Consider the following 9366-nt stretch of genomic DNA (forward strand, 5'->3'; position numbering starts at 1 on the left):
CTGTTGGCAACTATGCTTTCTGCATTCTCTGTTATAACCCTTCCATCCTAAAGAAGTGTCTCTTCATTGTCTGGATTTGTTGTAGGCTATTGGAGTGTAATTGAATGCTACTGCCTCCATTGAGAAGATGGATTCTGTGTTAATTTTCTTTCCCCACAGAAGCTCCTGGGTGCAGTGCTTTATTAAAAAACCCCTGTGAACAAAAAAAGTGAACCGTGAAATCACAGCACACAAAGGAGTGCACAGAGCGTACAGAATTGCCAAGAGAAAGGGCCTCTAACCCTGAACCTTTTGGGCGCAGGGCTTCTGTTAGAGGCAAGGTACACCATGGTCTACCTAGGCCAAAGCCAGATGGACCTCACTCCATAGGGACCAGCCAAGGCCAGTCCTCCAAGTAGTTGGTAAGGGGCTCACCCCAAGAGAGACTCCTCCGGATGGGGATAGGCAAAAGACCCAAAGGCCATAGTCCCCCCCCCCCCCAACACATGTGCACAAGTGCCCATTAGTAAATAAGTGACAAAACAATCATAAAAAGTGCCGTGCAGTATACAGCGGGCCTTTTGGTCAGTATAAAATTTTTCCCTGGCTAGCCAAAAGGCGTTGTGCAAAAAGAGCATAGGTGACATGTCCTTGTGCTGGTGAAACACCAATGGTGTGCAGTCAAAAAGTGTTTTCCCCAGCACCAGGGGGCACATCATCAGTAGCTCCTTGCACCTCCCAGCCCTAGCCAGGCACATGCGGCCACATCCCTACCAGAAAGATCTCAGAACTTAAGGAAAGCCCTGCCATCACCTGAGACAAGCCAGTGGGACTCAGACTGGCTTCAACCCAGGAGGAAAAGGTTCCCTTCCTGTCAGGGCTGGACTCAGCCCTTCCTTCTCTGAGCTGGCCGCTCAGCTGTCGGCTAATTGCCAGCTCCTATCTCTCCACAGTGACTTGTTGATGATATCCTGCTTGTCTTTCCTGCCTACTTAAGCCATCCAGTCCAGATGATCTCCGCCTTGATCACAACTCTAGAGACGCTCTCCTGTGTTCCTGTTAAAGACTTGCTTGGCTGACATTCCTTCTGGCTCCAGATCCTGCTTGCTGTTCTACTACGCTATTCTCTGGCTCCCTGACATTTTGACTTGTCTGACTATCCCGGTTCCTGAACTCTGGCTATGTTTTGACTAAGTTTACTCTGTTTACCTTTTTTTATTATTATTAGACAAGTGTGATTTAACTGTACTTCTGTCTCAGTCTGATTCATGGTTTCTGACACCTCCACAGTTCCTTACCTAATAACATCAGGAGGAGTACTAACCCGTGTCCCCTCCTATAAGAGGCACCAGCAACCTGCCTCCAGGGCCGAGCTGACCTACATGGAAATTTCCCGGCAGGTCGCCTGCCCTGGGGCAGCTTTGAGCGGCGACTGCAGCACTCTCCTCCCTCTGTCTTCCGGCACTCGTATGTCACGGAGCTGGGTCTTTGTGCAAGGTCCCACCCCCCTAGACTGGCTTGTGTGATAGTAGATTGAATCAGTGTTCAGCCTATCACACGAGCCGATCTAGGGGGGCGGGACCTTGCATACAGACCCAGCTCCGTGACACGAGCGCTGGAGGACAGAGGGAGGAGAGCGCTGTTATCCAGAAAAAGGTAAGGCTGCAAATGGTGGACACAGAGGCTGCAATTGGGCACAGAGAGGCTGCAATTGGGCACAGAGAGGCTGAAATTGGGCACAGAGAGGCTGCAATTGGTGGGCACAGCGAGGCTGCAGTTGGTGGGCACAGCGAGGCTGCAATTGGTGGGCACAGCGAGGCTGCAATTGGTGGGCACAGCGAGGCTGCAATTGGTGGGCACAGCGAGGCTGCAATTGGTGGGCACAGCGAGGCTGCAATTGGTGGGCACAGCGAGGCTGCAATAGGTGGGCACAGCAAGGCTGCAATTGGTGGGCACCGTGAAGCTACAATGATGGGCACCGTGAGGCTGCAATGATGGGCACAGTGAGGCTGCATTGATGGGCACAGTGAGGCTGCAATTGGTGGGCACAGTGAGGCTGCAATTGGTGGGTACAGTGAGGCTGCAATTGGTGGACACGGTGAGGCTGCAATTGGTGGACACGGTGAGGCTGCAATTGGTGGACACGGTGAGGCTGCAATTGGTGGACACGGTGAGGCTGCAATTGGTGGACACGGTGAGGCTGCAATTGGTGGGCACGGTGAGGCTGCAATTGGTGGGCACGGTGAGGCTGCAATTGGTGGGCACAGTGAGGCTGCAATTGGTGGGCACAGTGAGGCTGCAATTGGTGGGCACGGTGAGGCTGCATTGGTGGGCACGGTGAGGCTGCATTGGTGGGCACGGCGAGACTGCATTTGATGGGCACGGCGAGGCTGCATTTGATGGGCACGACGAGGCTGCATTTGATGGGCACTGATGAGGCTGCATTGATCTCTTGTATCATGTCTGCAGTCTCTGGCCATCTTTAGTATGATGTCCTCAGTCCCTAACCATCTCCTGCCCGCAGCCTCCGACACCTCCCGTATCATGTCTGCAGCCTCTGACATCTACTGTATCATGTCCGCAGCCTCTGACCATCTCGTGTATCATGTTTTCAGTCTCTACCCATCTCTTGTATCCTCTCGTATCCTGTCCTCAGTCTCTAGCCATCTCTTGTATCCTGTCCTCAGTCTCTAACCATCTCTTGTATTCTGTCCTCAGTCTCTAAACATCACTTGTATCATGTCCGCAACCTCTGACCATCTCTTGTCTTATATCATGTCTGCAGTCTGAGGGGGAGTCTGGAGAGGAGTTAAGAGTGGGAGTGCCACCAGGATGGGGGTCATGGGAGAAGTTAGATGTGTGTGGACTTTGGAGAGGAGACTATAAGATAAAACCAGAGCCACCAACCTGGAGCCATCTAACTGAGCCCTGCACAGTGCACCTGAGAGGAGGTCAATGACAGCGCTGCCAGGCAAGTCTAAGGGGGGAGTGAATACAATAATATAAGGGGGCACTAATATAAAGGTTTCCCCCTTATATCAGTAACCCCCCCCATTCTTTCTGCGAAAGGTGGCCTCTGGAAACCAGAGTCCCCCCCACGTTCCTGGGGTGCCCCTTGATGATGGACCAATTTTACCACTTTTAACTGGAATTTGCATATATATATATATAAAATACACTCTTCAATTGTGCTTTAAAATGCATGGTTTTCCCTTTTCATGAACAAGGAAATAATGACTTTATGATGTTGGGCTGGTATAATAATGCTATGGGGCTGGTATATTTTTTCCCGGGCTGTTTTTTATTACCTGTCCGGCCCTGCCTGCTTCCCAAAAACTGTAAGAACAGATACTGCACTTGATCTTAGCCAAAATAGCCAGCCAGCTTCACCATCTACTATTTCTGGTTAGATTAGTCAGACTATGGTTTAGGTCTACTCTATTTTTAGATAGAGTAGACCTTTATTGACCTGTTCCCCTTTATTGCTTATTTCACCAGGACTCTGAGCTCATCCTGGCCTTTTTTATCATTGTGCCTCTGCCTCTCAGGTTGCAAGCGGCTGCCTGGTTGTCTGTTCACATCAGGTTTTACAAGGTTGACATTGCCACTTCTGACAAAGCTAGTTTTGGTTGCAAGGATTTGCCGGCAGTGTCTAGAGTTCTGTTGGAAATAGTGCCTCCTTGCATGTTGGATAGTTGTGATATATCCCCACCCAGATATCTGGCACTGTTTTATGATGTCCCACTGGTCATGAGCTACTGATCCGGCTGTGCTCTTCAAAGAACGAAAGAGAAAATGTGATTACTGAAAAATTATTTTCTGAGAGTTCATCGAGGGATATAGCACCTGCCCTTGTAAGTGGGTATTTTGTCTCTGTGGTATTCTCTAATACTGCTAAGTAACAACTGATATGTGTGTTGCAAATGGGGAGGGAGGGGGGGTTGGTGTGACCACCAACTGGGGCTACCCCTGAGGTGTGCTGTTTATTTTGTTGTACCTAGCATCCTACTTCTGCAGGTGGCACAATACTTACTGGTCACAAACTACTGATCTGGCTGTGTCCTTCAATGAAAAGGATTTTACAGTGAGTACTAAAGTTTCATTTTTCTCTTGCAGACTTTCACACATACCAAATAAAATTTGAGTGCGTGTATTATGAGGACTGCAGCATCGGCGGACACACTGAGTTTGGATACAATGGGAGAGATCTCGTCTTCTTTGATAAGCAGGCATTAAAATATTTTCCAGCAGTGGAGAAAGCACAGATATTAACACAGGAATGGAACAGGGATCAGCAAACCACTCGGGCAGATAAAGAGTTTTCAGAGGAACGCTGCATTGAATGGATTAACAAGTACAGGGAACTTGTGGAAGAGGAGCTGAAAACAAATGGTAAGCACTGCCTTAAGGGGAATTCCAGGATATAGCTAAACTATTTCATTAACCACTTGTCGCCCATCCATATAGCAAAATGACGGCGGCAAAGTGGTTTCAATATCCTGTCATATGACGTCCAGCAGGATATCAAGCCGCTGGGGCGCGCATTGCGGTGATCGTTATTGAGGTGTGTCAGTCTGACACACCGCAACTCCGATCTAGGTAAAGAGTCTCTGACAGAGACTCTTTACCACATGATCAGCTGTGTCCAATCACGGCTGATCACAGTGTAAACAGGAAGAGCCAGTGATCGGCTTATCCTCACTCGCATCTGCCAGACGCGAGGAGAGCTGATTGGCAGCTCCTCTGACCGGGGGGGGGGTCTGTGCTGATCGATTATCAGCGCAGCCCCCCCCCCTGAGGATGCCCACACTGGACCACCAGGGATGTCATCCCCAAGTATTCCACCCTAGACCACCAGGGATGCCAATCCGTGCCCACAATTGATGCCAATCCGTGCCCACAATTGATGCCAATCCGTGCCCACAATTGATGTCAATCAGTGCCCACAATGGACATCACTGATTGGCAGGCATTATTGTTTGGCACTGATTGGCATCCATCAGTACCATTTATTAGTGTACAGTGCCGCCTATCAGTGCCCATCCGTGCCGTCTATCAGTGCCAATCCGTGCTGCCTATCAGTGCCCATCCGTGCCGCCTATCAGTGCCCACCTGTTCCGCCTTTCAGTGCCCATCAGTGCTGCATATTAGTGCCACCTATCAGTGCCGTATATTATTGCCCTTCATCAGTGCCACCTCATTGATGCCCATCAGTGCTGCCTTATCAATGCCCAACAGTGAAGGAGAAAACTTACTTATTTACAAAGTTTTGTAACAAAAAAAAAAATAGTTTTTCAAATTTTTTTGGATTTTTTTTTTATTTGTTTAGCAGAAAATAAAAATCCCAGAGGTGATCAAATACCACCAAAAGAAAGCTCTATTTGTGGGAACAAAATGATAAAAACTTAGTTTGAGTACAGTGATGGATGGCCGCGCAATTGTCATTTAAAATGTGAAAGTGCTGAAAGCTGAAAATTGGTCTGGGCAGGAAGGTGCCCTGTATTGAAGTGGTTAAAAGATGACTTCTCCTTTTAGGTGGAACTAAATGCATTGATTTATTTTTCCAAAACCGTTACATTCAAGACATGCAGGGAATCATAACTTTCACAGCAGCGGTAAGAGCTGTCCTGCGGTAGGGTGGAGAGTTCCTCCAATCACAGAGCTCTCTTATGGGTGACTGCATTTTATGAGTGGGCTGTAAAATGCGGGTAGAAATCAGAATATAACATTACCAGTGGCATTATCCTCTCTGTATTATAATTTATCTTCTTAGTGATGTTCCCTTTTAATAAGTCCCCACCCTCCTGAGTGCAGCCCACCTGGCATAATACTTACCTCCCTTCCCTCTCCATCTGTGTATGTGCACCTTGGCCCTATTCTTTCCTTGGTAGTCATACCAAGGCCACCTCTAGCAGTCTTTTGGAGTTCGGCTTACCCCTAGAAATATATAGGAACTCAGTGTCCATGCGCAGTATGAAGAGGAACCAGCTGGGACCATGACAGAGGAAAGATTGCTGGATGAGGGAGGATGGGGCTGTACTCAACAGGGTGTCGGGGCTATTTATCAAAGGACAGCAGGTTCAGTTCTTATTTGTGAAGCTGTGCTCATACAGGTTGTACCATTAGGGAGCATCACCCACACAAGAAGTAAAGTCAAACTTTCCCCAACAGAGACAGGGATAGTGATAAACAAGGAGTTTCCAAGTCCATATGTGCCAGTTTTATGTAATGCCGCATACACACGAGCGGAATGTCAGACAGAAAAAGTCAGACGGAAGCTTTTCATAGTCTATTCTGATTGTGTGTATGCCTCATCTGACTTTTTTTTTTCTAAAATCCTGACGGACCCAGAAATGGAACATGTTCTACATATTTCAGACGGAACCATTTCCTATCGGAAAAAACGCTTGTCTGTATGCTGTTCCGATTGACCAAAAACGACGCATGCTCTGAAGCAAGTATGAGACGGAAGCTATTGGCTACTGGCTATTGAACTTCCTTTTTCTAGTCGTTCGGGCTTTCATGTGATCGTGTGTACTCAAGACAGTTTCAGCGGAATTCCGTTGGAACTCCGTTGGAAAAACCTTCAGAGTTTATTCCGACGGGAAATCTGGTCGTGTGTTCAGGGCATAAGAGTTAGACCTATTTTAAACAACTATGAAAGTCACATTTCTTTTTTTATTTATCTTATTATTGTATCCTCATTGTTCTGTTGACCTGGGAAGATGATCTATTGTTTTGTAAATTTTAATGTCAGTCCAGCCAGAGGTGAAAGTGTGGGGTCGCCATTGTTCAGACGGGATGACCAGACTTCAGTGCCTGGTGTATGGGTTTCACCCCCGACTTGTGGATGTGAAGTGGGTGAGGAATGGGGAGGACGATGTTCCTTCAGATGAAATGACTCCAATTCTCCCCCATCCTGATGGCACCTATCAGATCAGAGTCAGTGTGAAAGTTCTGGCCAGCAACGATACATACTCCTGTCATGTGGAACACAAGAGCCTGGAGAAGACACTAATTGTGAATCTAAAAGAGAAGGATCTTGAAGGTACATATCAGACAAGATACATAAGTAGTATAATATAAGATAACATTTGAATTTTCCATTTTTGTATTCCTATCAATCATCTAATGTAGAGGCAGAGAACAAATAGTGAAAGTAAACACTGCACTATCAAAAATGCAAAACAAAGAAAAAGCAGCTACTTACGATGTGACAACAACAATATATCCATAGTAGAAGAAATGTAGCGCATGTAAATCAAGTGTGAACGAAGCACAGACAGTACTCCTAAATTGTGCCTCAATCAATGAAATGAGTGACTCATAAATCAAATAACATGAGATATGTGTATAAAGTAAATTAAATAAAGGTTTATAATGTCCCACTGGATAAAGATGGATGAAATAGAAAGAAGCTGATCTTCTAACGTAGGCAGAAGATTAAATCAGCAGGGAGGGCACATCAACCAGATGTAGAAATCATGGTAAAGGTAGTGTGTAGAAAACTCTTACCAGATCTTGTAGATTCCCTTGTCAGCGACGGAATCACATGAGCAGGGTGCCACTCAGGGCATTGGAAAGATGTGCCGACACTCGAACCCTCCAGGCTGGACTCTGCGTGGATCTCCGGGGGCCACCGGGTAGGTCCTCACAGTGGATAACCAAGACACGGATCAGAGGAGCCAAGACATCTCACGTAAAACTGGAGTAAGAACTGGATTCTCGTTCAGATGGTATGTGGAAAGAGAAAAATAGGCCTCCACATAGTGTAGATGAAAATAGGGTTGTTTTTTATTTCTAAAAAAGCCTTATTACAATAAAAATGTGATCACAATATAAATAAGCCATCTTTTAGTGTCAGCAGTGGGGAACCCCAGTGCGATGTTTCAAGTGTTCAATCCACCTATCATGTGCGGTCGTGGCTCGTTAGTCAACTCCACAGTCTGTGATGATTGGTTCAGTTATAATTATGTCAGCTAGTATGGAACCATCTGACTACATACACCCAATGAAAACTAGATGATTACTTCCTGGTTATGTTAAGTAAGGTACGATCAGGTGACCCCATTTATCCAATGAGATAGTCTGATTGTTATCTATTGTAATTGGTCTGTATTAAGCATTTTATTTATAAATATAAGGCAACCTGGAGTGGATGTTTCATGCCCCAGTAGAAGACCTTTTGGTCGAAATGCGTCAGACTTTTCTAGCATCCTACACTATGTGGAGGCCTATTTTTCTCTTTCCACATACCATCTGAATGAGAATCCAGTTCTTACTCCAGTTTTACGTGAGATGTCTTGGCTCCTCTGATCCGTGTCTTGGTTATCCACTGTGAGGACCTACCCGGTGGCCCCCGGAGATCCACGCAGAGTCCAGCCTAGAGGGTTCGAGTGTCTGGACATCCTTTCTAATGCCCTGAGTGGCACCCTGCTCATGTGGTTCCCTGTCGCTGACAAGGGAATCTACATGATCTGGTAAGAGTTTTCTACACACCACCTTTACCATGATTTCTACATCTGGTTGATGTGCCCTCCCTGCTGATTTAATCTTCTGCCTATGTTAGAAGATCAGCTTCTTTCTATTTCATCCATCTTTATCCAGTGGGACATTATAATCCTTTATTTAATTTACTTTATACACATATCTCATGTTATTTGATTTATGAGTCATTTATTTCATTGATTGAGGCACAATTTAGGAGTACTGTCTGTGCTTCGTTCACACTTGATTTACATGCGCTACATTTTTTCTACTATTAATGTAGAGGCAGGAAAAGGATAGTTTTTAGTGCAATATTTTTAAAGAAAGGACTCACTATTTTCCTATTCACACAATCCATAAACATCTAAACCCCAATCCCAGCCAGTTTTTTTTTTGTTAACCTCTTGCTGAGCTCCCCTCCGTTTTTGAATACGGGGTGGGGGGAAGTGGAGTTTCTTAAAATGTGAGTGCTGTGATTGTCTGTAGTCACCTAATCAGGAGTCCCTCCTATCAGTTTGGAATCATTAAGGCCTCATGGTGTGGGCAGAAGGCACAGGTGCCCCATCCATCCACACTGCCAGCAGCCTGTAAGACTTTTAGAGAGGCTGAAAGCTGCTGTGGCTGGATGGTGCACCGAGTGGGTCCAGCGTTTAGGGCAGTATACAATGAATGCCTGGAGCACAGACCTCTTACATTCCAGACATTCATCCCTACCTCAACAAACCAACAGACTTTTGTCCATGTTTAAACGGCATGCTATCGACTAAAAGATACAGAACCAGATCGGCAACTCACAGGAACGGACCCCCTACACCCCAGAGTGGAATTCAGCGCTATTTCCGAGATCCACAACGTGCCTCGCCTGGCACCATCGTAGCCGCTTCACGTGCAACCCGCATG

The 9366-nt window shown here is 46.4% G+C and overlaps 1 pseudogene; it reads left to right on the forward strand.

Moving 5' to 3' along the window:
• The window catches only part of LOC141107504 (major histocompatibility complex class I-related gene protein-like), a 34233-nt pseudogene extending 27019 nt beyond the window's left edge, over positions 1–7214 (forward strand).
• Positions 7215–9366: the final 2152 nt, after the last annotated feature.

This window comes from Aquarana catesbeiana, linkage group LG09 (assembly GCF_042186555.1).
Source record: "Aquarana catesbeiana isolate 2022-GZ linkage group LG09, ASM4218655v1, whole genome shotgun sequence".
Taxonomy (NCBI): Eukaryota; Metazoa; Chordata; class Amphibia; order Anura; family Ranidae; genus Aquarana; species Aquarana catesbeiana.